Here is a 19785-nt window from a genome sequence, read left to right on the forward strand (position 1 = left end):
ATTTTATTTTTTTTTAATTTATTTATTTATTAAAGATTTCTGCCTCCTCCCTGCCAGCGCCTCCCATTTCCCTCCCCCTCCCTCGTCAGCCCAAAGAGCAATCAGGGTTCCCTGTCCTGTGGGAAGTCCAAGGACCACCCACCTCCGTCCAGCTCTAGTAAGGTGAGCATCCAAACTGCCTAGGCTCCCACAAAGCCAGAACGTGCAGTAGGATCAAAAACCCATTGCCAATGTTCTTGAGTTCTCAGTAGTCCTCACTGTCCACTATGATCAGCGAGTCCGGTTTTATCCCATGTTTTTTCAGACCCGGGCCAGCTGGCCTTGGTGAGTTCCCGATAGAACATCCCCATTGTCTCAGTGTGTGGGTGTACCCCTCGCGGTCCTGAGTTCCTTGCTCGTGCTCTCTCTCCATCTTCTACGGCATTTTATTGAAGGACGAAAAACTCAGTTATGCCTACCTCCAAGGCTGCATGCCTGCCTCCCTCTCCCAGAACCTCCAGGTAGATGGAGAGAGGCCATTGGGGAACTCTGAAACCTCTGCCCAAAGTCCAGGGGGAGCTGATGTGTGACCTTGGGAAATGAATTCAGACTTTCAGACCTGCAGGTGTTTTTGCCCGGGAACTTTAGAAAATAACCTGTGACCTCGGGTGCATTGTGCTTTGCAGATGTTATCGAAAGCCGGGCACAAAGAGGAGCCATTGAGAAGAACCTCAACTGAAGCAAGCACTTGACATCATCCATTCCCTGTCCCTCCCTTCTTCCCACAAAGGGATACTGTGATATATTGTTTATATGTATAATTGTTGCTGAGGTGCAACTTACAAATAGTGGGAGTCATTTATTTGGGGTAAGTAGTTGCATAAGTTTGGGCAAACACCTTCTACCATATAAATAAATACTACACTAGAGTTAAAACATCCCCGTGATAACCAAAAGCTTCATCATGCCCCTCTCCTAGCAATCTCCTAGCCCTACCCCCAGGCCTTGCCCCCAGGCCTTGGCAAGCATGGATCTTATTTCTACTCGTATACTTTTACTTTTTATTGCAGCCTATTTTAAATGCATAAATCCAAAGAGCAAATAATTCTCCTGAGTTTTTTCCTTCACATCCTACTCAAAATAGCTCAGCTCTGATGGCAAGCTCTGTGTTCCAGGAAAATTCTTCATTAAATAAATGAATTCCATGTGCATATTAAAAAGACATTCTGTTTAGTATTCCTTCTATTTATAGACAGAGTTCAACCAGCAGAGGCCCTGAGTCTGTCAGGGTCTCCCTGTCTTCTTCACCTCACACCCTCTCTCCTCCCTGCTCTGACCCAAGAGCAGGTCTGGCTGCAGTGGGTGGTTGTGGAAAGGTAAGGTGCTGAAAGGGCCCTAAGACATGCTTCCTGAGGCAGTGTGCTCCCCAACCTGAGGGGCCATGCTTTAGGATATTCCCCAATGCCTGAAGGCTTTCATAGTCATACCGTAATTGACCACAGCATGAGCAATCAAGAGATCAGGATGTCAAATAAGGCTGAGTAGAGTTAGGTGGTCTCCAAAGTCCTTCCTGCAGGGAATCTCACAATACACACAGATCGGGCAATAATCTAAGACTATCCCTCACTCATTTTCATGCACTAGGTGCTGGGTTAGGCACAAAACCTAAGAATGAGAAGGTAATAATAATAATAAGGCTTGGTTTCTGTCCACAAAGATTTTACTCTGTAATAAAGACATGAAATAGGCCCTGGAGGATATGGCTGGGTGGGGGGAAACAACTTTGATAGAGTTAGGCGCAATGAGCTTTTAATCTGGCTCGGCCACTTGCTGATTGTATGACTGTGGGTATGCTGCTTTACTTCTGTGAGCTTCGGTTTCTCATCCGTAGCTGAGAAATTATACCCACTTCCATTCCAGAGCGCTGCAGTGAACGAGGTAGTAGTGGGAACAGATTAGCCAGCCTAGTTTATGCCAGATTCAGACTAAGAAAAGGATGCTTCCTCCTTATGTCCTATGTTCACTAGGCTTTTCTAAGGAAATAAAGCCCATGGGAAGTAGAAAGGTGATAGATAGATAGATAGATAGATAGATAGATAGATAGATAGATAGATCAGATAGAGATAAATAGAAAGAAAGAAAGAAAGAAAGAAAGAAAGGAATAAAGAGATATATAAATAGATTAGATAGATGATAGATTAGGAAGATAGATATAGAGATAGATTATAGATAGATAGATAGATAGATAGATAGATAGATAGATAGATAGATGTAAATAAATTAGATAGATGATAGATGTAGATAGATATAGAGATAGATATATTATAGGTAGTATAGATATATAAATAGATTATATAGATGATAGACAGAGAGAGTAGATAGAGATAAAATATAGGGGGAAGACTTATTACAAAGAATGGGCTCATGTGATTATGGAGGCTTTGAAGTCCCACAGTCTGCAGTCAGCAAGCTGGGACCTCAGAAAAGACAATGGTTCCTGTTCAGTCTGAAAAACCAGAGGACCCAGAGAGTCCATGCTGTCAGTTACAGTGTGAACAGCAACTTGAGACCTAAGAAAAGTCCATTTTTCAGTCTGAGCCTGGAAAGAGAGGATGCCCAGTTCCAGCAGTCAAGCAGGAGGATGCCTGGGCTGGCATGTGTTCTGTCAACTCAGCAGACTCGAGTCATTTTGGAAGAGGGAAGCTCAATTGAGAAAATACCCCCACTAGATTGGCCTGTGGGCAGGCCTGCAGTGTATTTTCTTGATTGATGATTGATGTGGAATGGCCCGGCTCACTGTGGGTGGTGCCACTCCTGGGATGGTGGTCCTGGTGTGTACAGAAACTAAAATCAAATTGAGCAAGCAAGGAGGAGCTAGCCAGTAGGCAGCGTTCCTTAGTGGCCTCTGCTTTAGTTTGTGCCCTAACTTGCTGGGATGATGGATGAAAACTATGAAACCCTTTCCTCCCCAAGTTGCTTTCAGCCACAGAAACCCTAAGAAAATTCTCTTCCTCAGATTTGTGTTCTCTTCTTGAGCCAACTGGTCAAGGCCCTTTCACTTTGCTCTGTTTATCGCTTCAAATATTAAATACTACTCTTAGCCAGAATCACTCACATAAACACACCTAGAATAGTGTTTGACCAAGAACCTGGATACTCCATGGTCCTGTCAAAATACTATACCCTCTAAAAAAGAAATAGGAAGATTTCTAAAGGGAAATTGTATGAAAGTCTGACTTGAACATGAGGATTGGTTGGCTGCAGGGCCTGGAGGGGTAATGCTGAGACTTTCCATAGCTCCCTCTGCATCATCTCCTAGGAGTCTGTCTCTTCCTACAGGAGAGTCCTAGGTGGACGTCATTCACTTCCTAGAGGTCTCAACTGTAGTTCATAGAGTCCCTCGCTTTTCCCCTTGTATTAGCAGTCCTGTGTCCATCCTACTGTTCTGTAGAATCATGCAGATTTTTTCAGTGACTAATACAGATTTGGTGTCTCCCACAAGGTAGGGAATCAGGCAACAACGACCATGCAAATGTGAAACCTAATGCAACCATGTTATGCAGCAGATAACACGACGGAGGCTGAATACTTATTTGTTCATTCCATCAGTATCTGAGTCCCTACTGTGTTCTGTGAGAAGTCAAGCCAAGGATATACAGAAACAAGATTGCATTTATGCTCAGAAACTTCAATTGGGCGTGGTAGGTTAAGAAGAACTCCCACTACATGTGAAGTTCTCTATGTACATCACTTCACCTCATATTGCCGCTGTCTGTCTAGCCATCCATTCATTCACTCAGAGTTATTAGTGAGCAGTAAGAGGTCCAGTACTTGCTGTTGGCTCCAGAGATTCTCTGATCCCTGGCAAAAGAGGTGAGAGTTCACAATGATGTGGGATTCCCCTCTGTATACTATGACTATGTTTTATTACCATTGGTTAATAAAGAAGATGCTTCAGCCTATAGCAGGGCAAAATATAGCCAGGCTGGAAGAGATACAAAGAGTAGGTAGAGTCAGGGAGACATCACATAGCAGCCAAAGGAGACAGATGCCAAATCCTTACCAGCAAGCCATAGCCTTGTGCCGATACACAGATTAATAGAAATGGGTTAATCCAGGATGTAAGAGTTAGTTAATAAGAATCCTGAACTAATAGGTCAAGCAGTGTTGTAATTAATATAGTTTCTGCTTAAGTATTTGGATCTGAGTAGCCAGGAATGAACAATTAATTGCTAGATACAAACAGACTAAATATTGTAACTGTAATTCTTGTTTGAGCATGTTTTGTTATATGTAATTTTACTATATTAAAATTAAAACCTTTCTTTTTATTTAGACAGAAAAGGAGAGATGATGTGGGATTCCCCTCTGTAGAAGGAGCGGTGGGCAGGCCTGCTTTTCATCCTGCCCAGCTTCCGCACGGCTAGCTTTACATCTGAAATAACAACACACAAATTGTATTCATTTAAACACTGCCTGGCCCATTAGTTCTAGCCTCTTATTGGCTAACTCTCACATCTCGATTAACCCATTTCTAATAATTTGTGTAGCACCATGAGGTGGTGGCTTACCAGGAAAGATGGTAACCTACGTCCGTCTTGGGTGAGAGAATCATGGCGTCTGCCTGTCTCTGCTTTCTCTCTCCCACAATTCTGTTCTGACTTCCCCGCCTATCTATGTTTTGACCTATCAGGCCAAGCAGTTTTCTTTAATAATTTACCAATGAAAGCAACAGATAGATAGAAGACCCTCCAACATCACCCCTCTGTATATTATGAATATGTTTTATTACCATTGGCTAATAAAGAAGCTGCTTCAGCCTATGGCAGGGCAGAATATAGCCAGGTTGGAAGAGATTTAGAGAGAAAGAGTAGGCAGAATCAGAGAGACATCATGTAGCTGCCAAAGGAGACAGATGCCAGATCCTTACTAGTAAGCTACAGTCTCATGCCAATACATAGATTAATAGAAATGGGTTAATTTAAGATGGAAGAGTTAGTTAATAAGAAGCCTAAGCTAATAAACCAAGCAGTGTTGTAATTAATATAGTTTCTGTTTGATTATTTGAGTCTGGGCAGCCAGGAACAAATGAGCAATCTCTGCCTACAGTTCACAGTCTCATAGGAAACACAAACAGAAAGACAGAATAAGACAATTGCAATGTTAAGACTAATTGTAAAGTGTAGATGAATCAAAACAGAAAGCAAAGATTAACTTCCTGAGAAACACAAAAGGTTTAATAGTATTTAAGCTAAGAAAATTTAAGGCACAGTACATGGCGGCTAATCAGAAATGCAGGGGAACACAGCAAACTCAAGATAATCATCTTGGGTGATGAAATGTCTGTACAAAGGATTGGGAATGTGGGAGAATATAAACAAACAAAAGCTTTCTTTTAGTGACAAAATCTCCTGTGGTCTGGTGCTGTCAAAATACTACACTAAGCAGTGTGAACACCACTGCACACTACAGTCTGCCTCTGATCCTTTATCGGACACACTCCTGGCTAAATATAACTGTGGCCAAAAGCCAACAGTTCCCAACAGCCATCACTCAGATAGTCACGCCTCCTTGGGCTGCAACTGCTGAACCCAGGAATGCGGGGAGGCAGGGGACTGCCTTCTGCTACTACCCTGCACACTTTCTGACTATGTGTCCATTTTCTTCATCAATCATTATCAACTATTTTACCAGAGGTATGGGGATCTACCAGACAGCTGTGCTGGGGGTTAGTGCAGGCTCTTCCTTGTGACTAGTGTTCAAAATTGGCTTGTCTAATTAGACTCAGTTTCTCTCAGTTAGTAATCCTTCTTTTGATTGATGGCTTACTGCTTGCAGGCAGCATACTGAACAGGCAACATAAAATCAATCAATCTTCAGGACAATTCAGGGGACCTAGATGCTTGTATAACTGTCCTCATTTTATTGCTGTGGAATCTGAGCCTAAGAGTGATACACTGACTTTCTCAGTCACACGGGTAAGATCTAAATACAGTCCAGAGTTCACTTCTTTCCACTCTCTACTACATCCTTCTACAATTGGACGTAAATTCAGCTGCATATGAAAGCCGTGGCTCTAACTGTGGAGCTAAGCTTGCCTGGTAAGGAGCAGCACAAAGTCTATATTCAGAGAAACCTAGGTTCAAAGCCAGCAATGGGTCTTGGCCTAGGATTGCATCTGCTCTGTTCTGTGAAACAGAATGTTGATGATACCTGATTGGAAATTTATTGGAGAAATATGCAAATGGAATATAAAATCGTGGTTGTTAGGTAATAAATTCCGAATGATGGTATTATGTCAGTTGATTCTTGCCTGTGCAATGTTAGTTGACTGGTTTATGAGGAAAAGCATAAAACAGTGTTAAGTTTCCCCTAATATAATTCACTTGAGAACTCAGCAGGAAAAAAAGGGCATATTCTCATTTATTCCACTGTTCAGAGAAAAGACCATTTTCCAAGTGAAATCCACCATTTGTGGTCTCATCGTTGGACTTTCCTGAAAATTCAGAGCCCTTTAAGGCCCCATGGATGCACCTAGACCCAAGGTCCACCTGCACCTCTCTTCCTAAAACACCTTCTTCCTGTGCTGTCCTCTTGAGGTCTTAGGGGAGATGGTGCAGATGTTGTGTCTGAGTTTCCTCTGGATGGATAGCATTGTATAATGTTGGTTTGATGTCCAGTAGGCCTAGCTGAGCACCAGTTCTGTGATCGAGTGAAGGCGTAAGTCATAAACAATGCCACACCAGTTTGGAATTATGATTAATAGGGTGGTATTTATTTAAAGGGGAAAAAACTTACAGATCACCGTCAGCCCTCTGAGCAACCAGGAAGGGAGTCTAGTCGCCAGCGGAGCAGGAAGTGAAGAGAGAGAGGAGAGGGAAGTGGCCGCTTTTTTAAAGGGAGAGAGACCACGCCCCAATGGGCTGGTATCTCAGCAGCAATAGGCTGGAGGAGTGGGAGGACCTCCCGTAACAATCGAGGACAAGTCATTTCATCTTCTGGACTTCAGCGTACACATGAGCTAGGTGGTGACCACTTGTGGGCTCATTTTCAAAGGCAAGTGAGAAGGTTCCTATGCATCATTTAACTGAGTACTTTGATAAGGAATATTTATCTGTTTTTGGTGCCGAGGATGGAACCCACGGCCTTGCGCAAGCTAAGCACTTACTCCACTGAGCTACATCCTAGCCGTGTGTTCAGTTGCTGTTGTCATCGTCATCATGAGTATTTTCTAGATAGCAAGACCCACCCTGGTCCAGGAGAACTGGAAGCTGGGAAGGTGGCAGCTGGTGGAGCCAGGGCCTGGATCTTGAGGCCACAGGGAATGGCTATGCCATGGTGTTGGTGTCCCTCACACACCCTGTTCTGCTATCACATGGGGTAGAGAGCAAGGAGAGATTGCTGGGAAGGCTTTGGCCCACGTCAGTTGCTTAACAAGCAGCTACTGAAGTCAGATGAGTGTTCAGAAAAGCAACTGCTCTTGAAGAGGATACATTCAGAGTAGAATAGTTTCACCCTGGCATTGCCAGAGGGGTTAAGCTCCCAGTCTTTGGAATGGGGCCTGACTACAACTTAACCCTCTGCCCTTACCAGTCTATTTGTCCCTGAAAGACCTTTCATCTCTCCAAGGTTCAGTTTCTTTATACACAAAATGATGCCATGGTAGTACCTACGACTTCTAAAGCCCTTCATGTAATTCAAGCACATAGACATCTTAAAACAAATGTTCACTTATAGTATTATCACCGATTTTCCCCTTTAATTGGCGCCTACTGCTCTTGGACTTTTGTGGGGGGACGAGTTCTTTTATCTGATCCCCATACCCAGAGTTTATCCCAGCTCTCCCTTTATCCTAGCATTCCTCTCTGCTTAGACATACCACCACACAAGAGAGACAGTAGCAGAATTTCTCAATTAGTAGTGACTGAAGGGCTCTCTAGCAGGCCCAAGCATGGCAAAGATGGCACCGGTAGGTTTGCCCTTTCTCCTTCCCTCTCCTTATTGAAGTATTAGATAACATTCCCAATGATAGCCCCCAAAGTCTATTTCCTTTTTTGGCTATTAACTCATCTCTGAAATAAACTCCAAGGTCCAGCAATCAAAATTCACTATTTGGCTACACTGGCTAAACCATCCAATTGGAACTTATCCCAGCACAGACTTCCCCTTTTTCTCCATAAAAACTACTTCTGCAGAAACAACTGCAACTGCCTTTGTCTGACCCAGAGGCAGCCCCCATCCCCTCCCCTGAGGTAATAAACCTCCCTTGGGCTGGGAACTTGGTGTCTGGGTGTACTTTGTACCAGCTCCGAGGCCCCTTAAAGTGACACTTTGGCGAGCCCACAAAAGCCTCTCTCTTCCAAAACAAACCATTTGTTTTTATTTTCGGTGTGGGAGTGCTTCGCCTGCATGTGGACCACATGTGTACCTCATGCATTTGGAGACCAGAAGTTGGAGGTCTAGAACTGGAATTGTAGCTGGTTATAAGCCGCCGCCTGGGTGCTAGGGACTGGATCTGGGTCTTCTGTGAGAAAAGCAAGTGTTCTTAACTACTGAGCCATCTCTGTAGACCCTGTGAAGACTTTCTGAATGAATATTCTGGATTTAAAAGGAGACTATCCATGGTAAACAAAGGAATGTGGTCTCCTAGCCACTGACCTCTCTCTATCCATAGTTGGTACCAAGCTCCTTTGGAACGTCATGAACGCTGCTTTACTCAGCCAGAATGCTTCTCACTACCCTTCCCCATCACCATGTCACCTGTGACCCCCCCTTCAAGTCTCACAGGAAGTGACCTTTGCATCCCCACACCCTACAAGCACCCTGGATTACTTTCTAATAATGCCATTCATCATTTTTCTTTAAACGGCTCTCTCTGTCCAGGCTGTGCGACGTCTCCCTCTCCCAGGAGGTCCCGGAGCTTCATGTGCATGTCTATGTGTTGTTCCTCACTGTGTTTCTGGTTTCCAGTGGGTACTAAATGGATGGAAGTATCCAACTGGATCTGTATAGCAACTCTGTCCAAATGAAAAGTTCTCACCGTCATTGCTTTATAGATGGAGAAATGGAGATGTTAAGAAACATGTTCAATGTTCTACGGGATGGTGTGGGAGGTCCTTCTGTTTATGTGTTTCTTTTATTGGTTAATGAATAAAGAAACTGCCTTGGCCTGTTGATAGGGCAGGACTTAGGTAGGCGGGCAAAACTAGATTGAATGCTGGGAGAAGGAAGTCGGAGCAATGCCATGAATCCGCCACCAGAGATAGACATGCTGAAACTTTGCTGTTAGGACACCACATCGTGGTGACATACAGATTAATAGAAATGGGTTAAATTAAGATGTAAGAGTTAGCCAATAAGAAGCGAGAGCTAATAGGCCAAGCAATGATTTATTAATACAGTTTCTGTGTGGTTTTTTCGGATCTAAGCTAGCCACCAGCAGGAACAAACAAGCAGTGACCTCCTCCTACAACAAGGCATCACTGAGTAGATGGAGTTGTTTCATCTTGTCTCTTCACATTGCTTGCCTGTAGTATCTGGAGTTCGATAGCCAGAGCAGCTAAGCAGTGCACAAGCAATGCCTCTGAACACAGGAGCCTTCCCTCTTCCGTCCATGGGAGGCCTTTGCAAGGGAAGTTAACCTTCAAATATGTGTAAGAAATGGGCATTTTCTCCAGGTTGGATGGAGCCCATTCCGGTGGCTACTTAGATGAAATCTCCGCAGCGGTGTCCAGGCTGACCGCATCCCTCCAGTTAAAACAAAAGTCTCAGGCCGTGCCTCAGGCCAGGAGAAGCACATAAGGAATTAGTTCCCAGTCCCCGGGCTCCCAGGCAGCCTGGATGGCTGAAACCTGAGAGGCTTCCTGAACTTGGAGGAGAGGTCAGTCACCAAATGCCGCATTGTCCACCGAACACTAACCCACTGCAGCCCCAAAGGCTCAGGAACAAAGTCCTCTTATAGCAAGACACTTTGCATTATTCAAAGAGCTTCCATAAACAGCAGTGTCTTCCTTCTATTCTACCAGTTGTGGGGTTTTTAAAAATTAATATTAAATAAAAAACTAAATTAAATTAAATATAAAACTAAAAAGTATGGAAACAGAAAATGCAGTAGAAATGGTTAATATGGGATTTGATGCCGGATGGGTTTGGGTTCCATTTCAGTTACCCAGTAGAATCACCTAACTAGTCAGCGTGGTGATGCAGGTGAGGTACCTGACTCATTCAATATTCTGCCAATGTGAACAGACTGTGTGGTAGAATCTCTGGATTCCATTATGCCGCGTGCAAGAGCAGTGACGTTCACCCCCAAAGATCCTCTTCTTCAGTTGTCTCCACAGCTAATCCGCAGCCTGAATAAATATTTGTAGAATATGAATGGATAAAACCAAAGAAGCTCTAGCCCATTATGGCGCCAAGCGACCTTTCTCACCGCCCCGGATTCAGAATCTAAAAGCTTCTGGAATAGCAGGTGGTCGTGCTGTGACGAGTAATGAACCGGTGGAGCTGTCGCGCCTCCAGAACAGTGAGGTTTAAAGGCAAAGCCTTCCTGGAACACTGAGGAAAGCGAACTAAAGAGAGGCCGACTCTTGATGAATCCCACACACAGGCTGACAAAGGTGAATGGCAGTCTCGTCAAATCGGCCCTTGGCAGAGGCACTCGGGGAGTTCTTATTTACCAGCCCCCGCAGACCCGTCTGTCTGTCCACAGCAGCTCTAGCCGCTGATTGGGGAAGCCTGAGCCAGGCAACCAGGGGGTCCTGCAGATTGGAGTCAGCTTGCTCAACTGTCAGCTAGAGAGACGGGGATATTGAATTCATCAGTCATGCTGACAAGGGGTACGAGTGGGGGCAGGAGCTCCCAGCGTACTGAGGAAACCCGGAGCGCAGGGAAGCTGGCAAGAATAACGAGCTTGGTTTTGAGCAGGGTGACCCCTTGAGCCAGCTTAGCAGTTCATAGATTCCTGGGTTTTCTTTCAAATTGCACTAAATGATGAATGGATAATGCTGGCCTTGGTCTTCATTCAACTCTTCTTTTAAAAAGCTGTGAACACTTATATGCCGTTTTTGTGATTTTTTAAAAATATATTCTTTATGCCGTATATTCTGTTACTCTCTGGGCAAGGGGCAAGAAATTGGAATTTATTTCCCACCTGTTTCACGGCATGCTTGTGTGTGCAGCTACCATTTCATGCACTTCTCTGAGATTGGACATGAATATTTCCCCAATTGTAGACAAGGAACGAGGGACAGAGAGGAGACTAGCAAGCCAAGTCCTCTCACGAGACAGAGAAAGAAGCAGGATTTCTACTGAAAGCTAAGCAACACTCAAGTGGGGTCAGCCCAAGTGCCACCCGCTGGACCTTGGCTCCGAAAAGCAGAAACAAAAAAACTAGTTTGGTCCATTGTTCACTTGTTGATAAGAATGAAAATCTTTTCACTGGTTAATTTTAAACTGGGTTGTTTCTCTCTCTGCATGTTGGCTTGAGTCCTGTTCAGACACCAAGTGAACCCTGCAGGTCAGTTACCTTAAGTCCTTGGGGCCAGAAGGAGCACTAGTCTAATGCTTCTCTTTAGGAGACCCTCACAAAGACTGCCCAGGACTGGTCCACACTAGTGACCATGAGGTTCCATGTGCTGGATTCTCAGAACCAGGACCAACTTGGAGGTTCTTATTTGTCCAATGGCGGTGTTGCCCCTATCTGGCTTGAAGGGAGAGGTGAGAAGAAAGGTTTTACAGTAGGGATGAGAACTGACCTAAGGTACCTGCAGCTGTGATGCCTTGGAATTCTGCAGGTCAAAGTTTGTCTCCCCTTCTCCTGTTCCAGCCTGGCTCCCATGTCCAAAGACTGCATGCCACTATCAGGTTAATGATCCCTGATTACAGATGAGGAAGGGACTGAGTTCAATCCATCAGGGGTTGTATCTTGTGGCTGCTAGTTTTTATATCCACTTGACACAAGCTAGCATCATCTGAGAAGAGGAAACCTCAATTTAAAAATTGCCTCCATAAGCTCTGGCTTCAAGCAAGCTTGTTGGGTGTTTTTCTTAATTGGTGGTTGATGTGGGATGGCCCAGCCCACTGTGAGTGGGGTCATTGCTGGGCTGGTGGTCCTGGGTTCTGTAAGAACACAGCAGAACAAGCCACGAGGAGCAAGCGATTAAGCAGCACCCTCCATGGCCTGTGCATCAGCCCCTGCCTCCGGGTTCCTGTCCTGACTTCGTTCCGTGATGAACAGTGATGTGGAAAAGTAAGCCAAATGAACCCTTTCCTCCCAACGTGCTTTACGGCAGCAACAGTAACTAGGACAAGTCTTCCCTCCATGATCCTTGCTTTGTAGTCAACTCCCTACCGCCATCCTGTTCATCATTTCCTTCTCTGTACCGAAAGTACTGGAAAGCTATTCTGCTCTATAAAGTTGTTTTAGGCAGAGAGAACAATATAAGCCTGGACATGAAGATAGCAACAGCCTTGGCCTTAAAGACCTGGAGTTTAAGGCTACAGTTCAAGTCCCATGCCCCCAACTTCCTAGCTGGTTAACAGATTTGTGTGACATTTGCAGGCACCGATACCTCTTAGCTTAGTTATACAATAGGGTGGTAGTACCTTCGCCATCTGCCCTACAGAGAGACCATGGGAATCAGAGAAGATAATAAACAATTATGTTCGCAGATTTAAAAAGACGGTACACTGCCTTAGTTCATTTTCTGCTGTTGTCCTAAAATATTGGAGGTTGGGTTTCTGTTAAAGAAGAAGATTTAATTTTGTTCACCATTTGAGGGTCTAAGGGGTTAAGATCAAGTACTCCCAGGTGTCTGACCATCTGCCAGGGCCTCGTGCTAGATACATGGAAATGGCAAGAGTATGTCCAGAATGCATCTAGTGAGACGGGACACTATCTCACAACACTCTCTGAGAGAGACTAATCAGGGTCTTGTGACAACCACATCAGTCCCCATGACTGAACACCTGCCATGACGCCCTGTATTGTAAAGGTTCCAACGCTTCTTAGATAACTTCACCCAAAACAAGATCTCCAACACGTGAGCCACCTCAGGAGCCACGGGGAGACACACTCAACCCCTATCCCAGAAAGAGCATCTGCATTTCAAGCGTGGTCCTTTTTATCCTAGATGTTTGCTTCCCTGTTGTCCCATTTTAAATGAGAAAGGGACCCAGACACTCACTGTTGTTTCCTTTTGTTGCTGTTTAAATGGTAGGAAACCCGACACCTGTCATGGAAGCCCAGAGGGAGCTCTTGCTCAAGTGTCACGGTGTAGTTCAACCAAAGTATTTCCAGATGACACCATGGAATGGCACACCCCTAAACTCCCTCCTTATCTATACTTAATCTCTAGATACCCCGGGGGAGGAGGTTAACACTTTGCTGATCTTACAGCCAAGCAGTCTAGGACTTGCATGGACAGTGACAGAGATGTCAGCAGGGTGAAACCAACGAATGAATTTTGCCCGATCACTTAAGCCAGATGTGGATACACACCTCAGAGGGAAGAAAAGAGGGGGCGAAACATTTTGGCCTGTCTCTGCTGTGTCACGGTCCACTCTTCTAAGATCATCGACATGTCTCGTGAAATTTTTGTGAAATGGTATCTTTGTGTCCTTGGGGTTTGAGCATTCCTGAGTAATCATGTCCTTCTTTGGGAGCAAGACTTACTTCACGAATTCTTGTGCAACTGTTCTTGATCTAGAGGCTGTAGCATTGAATTTTCAAAATAACTGTGGTGCATTTGCCATGCATTTCCAGCTTTTTAGATGTGCAAAGTGACTCTGAGAGAACCGAAGGTTGATTGTCCAAGCTCTCAGGGTTAACAGAACCAAAACTAGAACAAAGAAGTCACGGAGGCAGTCTCTGTGGAACACACATGTCATCCGCTAAACCCCTCCTTTGAGGCTCTAACTGGAAGAAGCCCTGGAGGTTGGGATGGATGCAGATGACATCTAAGGGGGAGGGTGGGAAGGAGTTGGTTTTCATACACTGTGAACCATGTGATTCATGAATGTGCCCACTGGACAGATGTTCACTGGTGGGCAGTAGGTGTCAGCCAGTGCTCTGGGTGCAGAAACAATGTGAATGAGCCCCTCCCCCAAAATGGAGGACACAGATCAGAAGGAAACCTCTCCATATAGTTAAAAAATACATCGACCAACACTTATGTCGAGTATTTGGGAACACAGAGAAGCTTGGGCAATGGAAAATGCAGCAAAGGAGAAGTCAGCAAGACTTCTGGAAGGAATTGTTACATGAAAAGTCTTAAGATTCAGGTGTGGTTTAGCCAGGCTCTATGAAGTCAAGTCCAGAGGCCAATCAGAGCTGAAAGGGTGTAACGCAGTAGGAAAACATGGGGAGTCCTAAAACAAGGAGTGAGATATTTTGACCTAAAAATGTCATCAAATATTTTCATTATCTTAGTAGGTGATTGTGTAGACAAAGACTCAAAAACTCACAGTGTTTTAATGTGAAGTAGTTTTCTTCTCTAGGTAGACTCTGTCTGGGTAGATGTTTGATATTCACAGTGGATCCCACAGTGACAGGAGGAGGAACCTTGTAGGGTTGATCAATTAAAGCCAAAATCAAGAGAAAACTCGAGCTAATGGTCATCCAGAATCATTTTAAATTTGGTAACCCTGCGCACAGTTTTAGCACCATCTTCCTGCCACTCCCCACCTCATCTGGGGAAAATGTTGGCCTTGAAAGAAAAGAGAAGCTGAGGTGAAGAAGAGCACTAAATTCTATGCATCTGCCTGGTTACCCATTCGTCATGTGATAATTACCTCAGCCTAGGTAGGTCCTTTGAAAACTCAGCTTCACTGAAGTAAAATTTGGAAACTAGCAAATGCACAAAATTTGATGGATTTTAACAAACATATATTTGTTATATATATAGTTCTACAACTATTGCCACTATGAAGTTATATTTCCATCACCTCAAGTTTACTTCCGTCCCTTCCAAATCTAGCCTCTTCTTTCCCACACCATCTATACCACCTCAAACTTTACAACCACTGGCATCCCTTCTGCCAGGACAAATGGGCTGATATGGAATGTCTTCATAGTCTATTCTTGGAATGCTGTTAGGTCCTTCCACGTAGTTGAATACTTCACTCATTCATTCCTTTGCAGTGCTGATTAGATTCCATTGAACGAATGCACCAAAGTTTATCTGCTTACCTGTTGGAGGCAGACATCATGATATGTTATGGATATTAGTATTCATAACACTTTATGTGGACAAGTGGCTATTTTATTTTCAATAAAGACATGTGACTAGAATTGCCCACTTGCACGCACAATAAATGTATGATTAACTTTGTAACAGGTCACAGCATTTTCCCGGGTGTTCCATTGAATAGTCTTATCAGCAATCTACAGCATCCTCATTTACAGCTTCTTCACATCTGACGTCAATCCTTCCGTTATTCACTGTTCTGAAGTCTGCAGTGAACTCTACGTTTCACTTTACCTTTCCTCTAATTCCTAGTGATTTTCATTGAGTCTTTTGAACCACACACTGGGAAAACGACAGCAAATTATTCTTTACTCTTCGGAGAAGAACAGTCCATTACTAGGGTACAATGGCCAAATATTTATTCCTTCACTCCTCCAGTATCGTCACAAGGCACCATGGTATAAATCGGAAACACAGGATGATCTGAGAAAAACGAAATCTTTGACTAGAACATGAGGGTAAAGAAAAAAATCACCCTGAGTCTCAGTGTGCTCCCAGCCTCTGATCTGTTTGCATAGCTGTTGACTCTAAGCTTTTACTTCTCCTTTTATTGAATTGGTGGTAATTGGATTGAATTGCACAACTTCTTTATTCTACATAAAAGACCTTTTTGAAGAACATATTCCTTGGTAGTTTTCTCATCATTTTTAGCAATATTTACAGAGGAACAGAAATTTTAATGTTTAGAAAATTCAACTTATTACTTTTTCCTTTGAAGTCAGTCTCATGGTTTTGTGTCCTAAGAAGCCATCGCCTGTCATATTGTAAGGATTTTCTCTTGGTTTCTTCTCATTTTATAATTTTAGGTTTTACATTTGGGCTTTTTATTCATTTGGACTACTGACTGTGCATGGTATTATAAAGGAAAGATCAAGGTTAATTTTTCTCCACATGAGCACCCAATTATCCCAACATTTGTTGAAAAGACTGTTATTTTTTTTCTCTTGAATTACCTTGGCACCTTTACAAAACAGTGACTGACTGTGGTCATTTCAGGACTCTGTACTTTGGTCCAGTGAAATGTATGTCTTTCCCTATTCCCAAACCACACAACTCATTATATCATAAAATCATAGAAAGTTGTCCAATCTTGCTCACGAAACAAAAATAAAAGAAAAAGAAAGAAAGAAACATTTTGGCTATTCAAGAAGATCCCTTATACTTCCATATGTACCTTGTCAGACTCTACAAAGTTTCTGCTCGTTTTCACTGAAACTGCACTATAGCTATAGATGAACTGGAGGAAAAATAATGTCTTAATAATTCGAAGTTTTTCATCCTATAAAGCTTGTATAATTTCCCACTTAATAATATTGTGGTTTTATTGTCTCAGTTTCACACATATTTGACTTATCAATAAGAATGTCATAATTTTAATATAATTATAAACAGATTTATTTTTAATCATTTTAATTTTCAACTTTTATTTGATAGCATGTGAAAAATAATCATTTTAGTTGATCTTTATTTTATGGCCATCTTAAATTTATATTTTAGTTACTCTGTGCACTCCTTATCAATTTCCAAGATGATCATATACTGTATGAATACAGATAGTTGGATTTTTTTTACTGTATAATACATAGGTTATTTTTAAATTTCTTTTCATTGCTTTACTGCTTTGAGTATGAATTCCAATATAAAGCTGAACAGACATGACAAGGGCTGGTATTGACTTCGCGCAATCTTAGTAAAAAATATATCAGTCCCTTATTTTTACATATATTAACTATAATTCTTTTAAGATAAGCCTTGCCTTAGTTTGAAAATCTTGAACAAATATAGACTGAGTGGTTTATAAGCAACAATGTTTTTTCCCAGAGTTCTGGAGGCTGAAATGATGTAAACATAACAATCTTGTATTGAGAACCCTCTTTTAATCCATAGGCTCCTGACACTGGGTACTAGAATGCTGAGGTTCCATTGAGGGCCTTCTTCTAGTCTGCAGACTCCTGAATTCTCATTATGTCCTCACACCATGGAAAGAAATTGAACTATCTTTCTGGTCTTTTCTTTCTCCATTAAGAGTATTGTTCTAAAATCTCTTTTATTTTATTCTAAATAGCCACTTACCTTTAGTGATCTTTAAATATTGTTTTTATATTTCAAATGTTGTAACAGCAGGTAGATATGTTATGCATTTTTTAACCTAGTCTGGCTATCTCTGCCTTTAAGGATATAATTTATGTCATTCACATTTAATACAATTATTGGTTATAGCTAGGTTTAAATCTACCATCTCATTGTTTCTTTTGTTTTGGTTTTATTTTATGCCATACTTTATCTTTTAGCTTTTTACTTTGCTAAGATGACTGGGGTTTTTTCCTTAAAGATTTGTATAGATTTATGTTGTGTTTTCAGTTCTTTTTAATAAATTTCTTCATCTTCTCAAGAAGAATTTAACTGTCAGAATTATTTAGATTTCTGTCTACCCTAAGCCTTAAACTTTCTGAATTCTCTTCAGATGACTTAAATCTTAAGATATTGCTTCCCTATCTTGACCTTCCTTCCTTCCTTCCTTTCTTCTTTTATTTTTGAGATTATAATATAATTACATCATTTACCCCTTCCTTTTCCTCCCTTCAAACAATCCCATATATTCCACCTTCCTCTCTTTCAAACTCATGGACTCTTTTTTAACCTCTTATATATTTATAATTAAAATATAGTTATATTTCCCCCTCCCATTTCCTTCTCCAATCCTTCCCAAGTCCCTACCCTCTAACTTCTTTCATGTCTCCCCTTCCTCTCAAATTGATAGTCCCACTTCTCCGATTATTGTTGATATATGCATATGTATGTGGATTTATGCACAAATATATACAAATACAACCTGCTAAGTCTTTTTTGTTGTTGCTATTGTCTGTGTGTATATGTTTTCAGGGATAACTGCTTTGTACTGACAACCAGTTATGAGACCCATCCCTGGGAGAGGCTCATCTTACCTTTCTCACCAGTCATCAGCCTCCTACACTTTCTGTTCCAGGGGTGTGACCCTGTGAGAGACCCCTGCTTCTACATTAGCACTTCTATCTCTTCTTTATGCAAATATTTCTATGAACGACTGTTTCATAGCAAACTGCTTGGTACTCTGGCTCTTAGAATCTGTCTTCCCTCTCTTCCATGATAGTCCTTGATCTGTAAATGCAGGAGCTGTGGTGTAGATGTACCTGTTGGCGCTCGGCTCCCTATGTTGCCCTAATCTCTGCATTGGGTCCAGTTGTGGTTTTCTGTGATGGTCTCCATTTGCTTTATGGGTATCTTGCCATGCTGGCCATTGTTGTGGTTTGTAGGTTTCACACCTATATAAAACTATTTATTTCTTTGCTACTTGGTAGATTGCATAGTAATTGGGGTATCATGAAAGCTAGACAGTAAGAAAGAGGCATTTGGGTTAGATCCAGCTCAAATAATCCAAGTAGCCCTATTTACTAAGTGTATGGTATCTTCAGGGATGGGGCTTACCTTCAACCTCTGATCAACCATTCTAAAGCCTGTTTCTCATACCTGGCACTGGAGTGGTTCTTGTGCAGAACATTGCCATTCCTTAGAGACTTGGCTTCTATATTTATATGGGAAATCTCTCAAGAGAATTCATCAGACAAAAATGAAAACAAGGTGATGAGGTACTAAATGTGTCTAGACAAATAGCTGAAGGATAACAAAGTAGTACTTATTTTGGATATATGTTAAAGTAATGTTTTCTCATTTAAAAATTTCTTTAACAGAAAATTGATTATTTTAAGTAAAAACAGTAATAATTATTATGAATTTATAATGACTCTATAAAGGACAGGTATAAGAGAAGAAACTAAAAGGCTTAAATGATCTTATATCATACTTGAAGTGGAGCACTATTTTATGTAGACTATATTAAAGATATGTATATTAGAAACCCTAATTTAGTGACTAAAAAAAATTGAAGTATTTTAGCCAAAAAAAATCCAAAGATGGCCATAAAATGTAATCTTGAAGAAATATTGAAATTATTGAAAGAGTAAAATCCACAAACAAAATAAACAAAAAGGGGGAAAGATGAACAAAGAAGAGTTTAAATGAAAAATAAACAACATACTTAAAATTTGTTCCCTTTAGGTACTTGCCAAGTGCCCCAGCTAACAACCAAGGCTTTTCCAGCCTGAGTATCTGGAGTTTGACTGTTTCCTGTGAGCTGGGAATTGACCTGACTATAAAACCTGGTTTCTCTTGCTTGGTTTTATTCTATGCAATCATGATTTTTTTTAATTTTAATATTCTGGACATACAGAAGTAAATGCGAATATGAAAACTTTAAGATTTGATTTGTACAGCCTGGTCTACAAGCGGTAGTTCCAGGACAGGCTCCAGAGAAACCCTGTCTCAAAAAAATCAAAAAAAAAAAAAATGATTTGTAATGTAACACCTCTCTCTTATTTCAATGTCAATTAAAAAAACAAAACAAAATAAAGCACACCAACCACTATGAAAACAGGCCAACTAAGATGGTAAAAGAACGAAAAATGAAACTCTTCGTAATAAAGTACATCCAGCTGTGAAGAGAGCTGCTCCTGGTGTCTTC

The 19785-nt window shown here is 42.0% G+C and overlaps 1 long non-coding RNA gene across 1 annotated transcript in view; it reads right to left on the bottom strand.

The window, feature by feature from the left end:
* Positions 1-15576: 15576 nt before the first annotated feature.
* LOC121448839 overlaps positions 15577-19785 on the bottom strand; it is a 48507-nt gene continuing 44298 nt past the window's right edge. The window contains exon 3 of the long non-coding RNA XR_005974393.1: positions 15577-15650. This is a non-coding gene — a long non-coding RNA (uncharacterized LOC121448839). The remainder of the gene's footprint in view (positions 15651-19785) is intronic.

Source organism: Microtus oregoni, unplaced genomic scaffold, assembly GCF_018167655.1.
Source record: "Microtus oregoni isolate MIOR12 unplaced genomic scaffold, Mior012 000005F_ref0000423, whole genome shotgun sequence".
NCBI classification, from domain to species: domain Eukaryota; kingdom Metazoa; phylum Chordata; class Mammalia; order Rodentia; family Cricetidae; genus Microtus; species Microtus oregoni.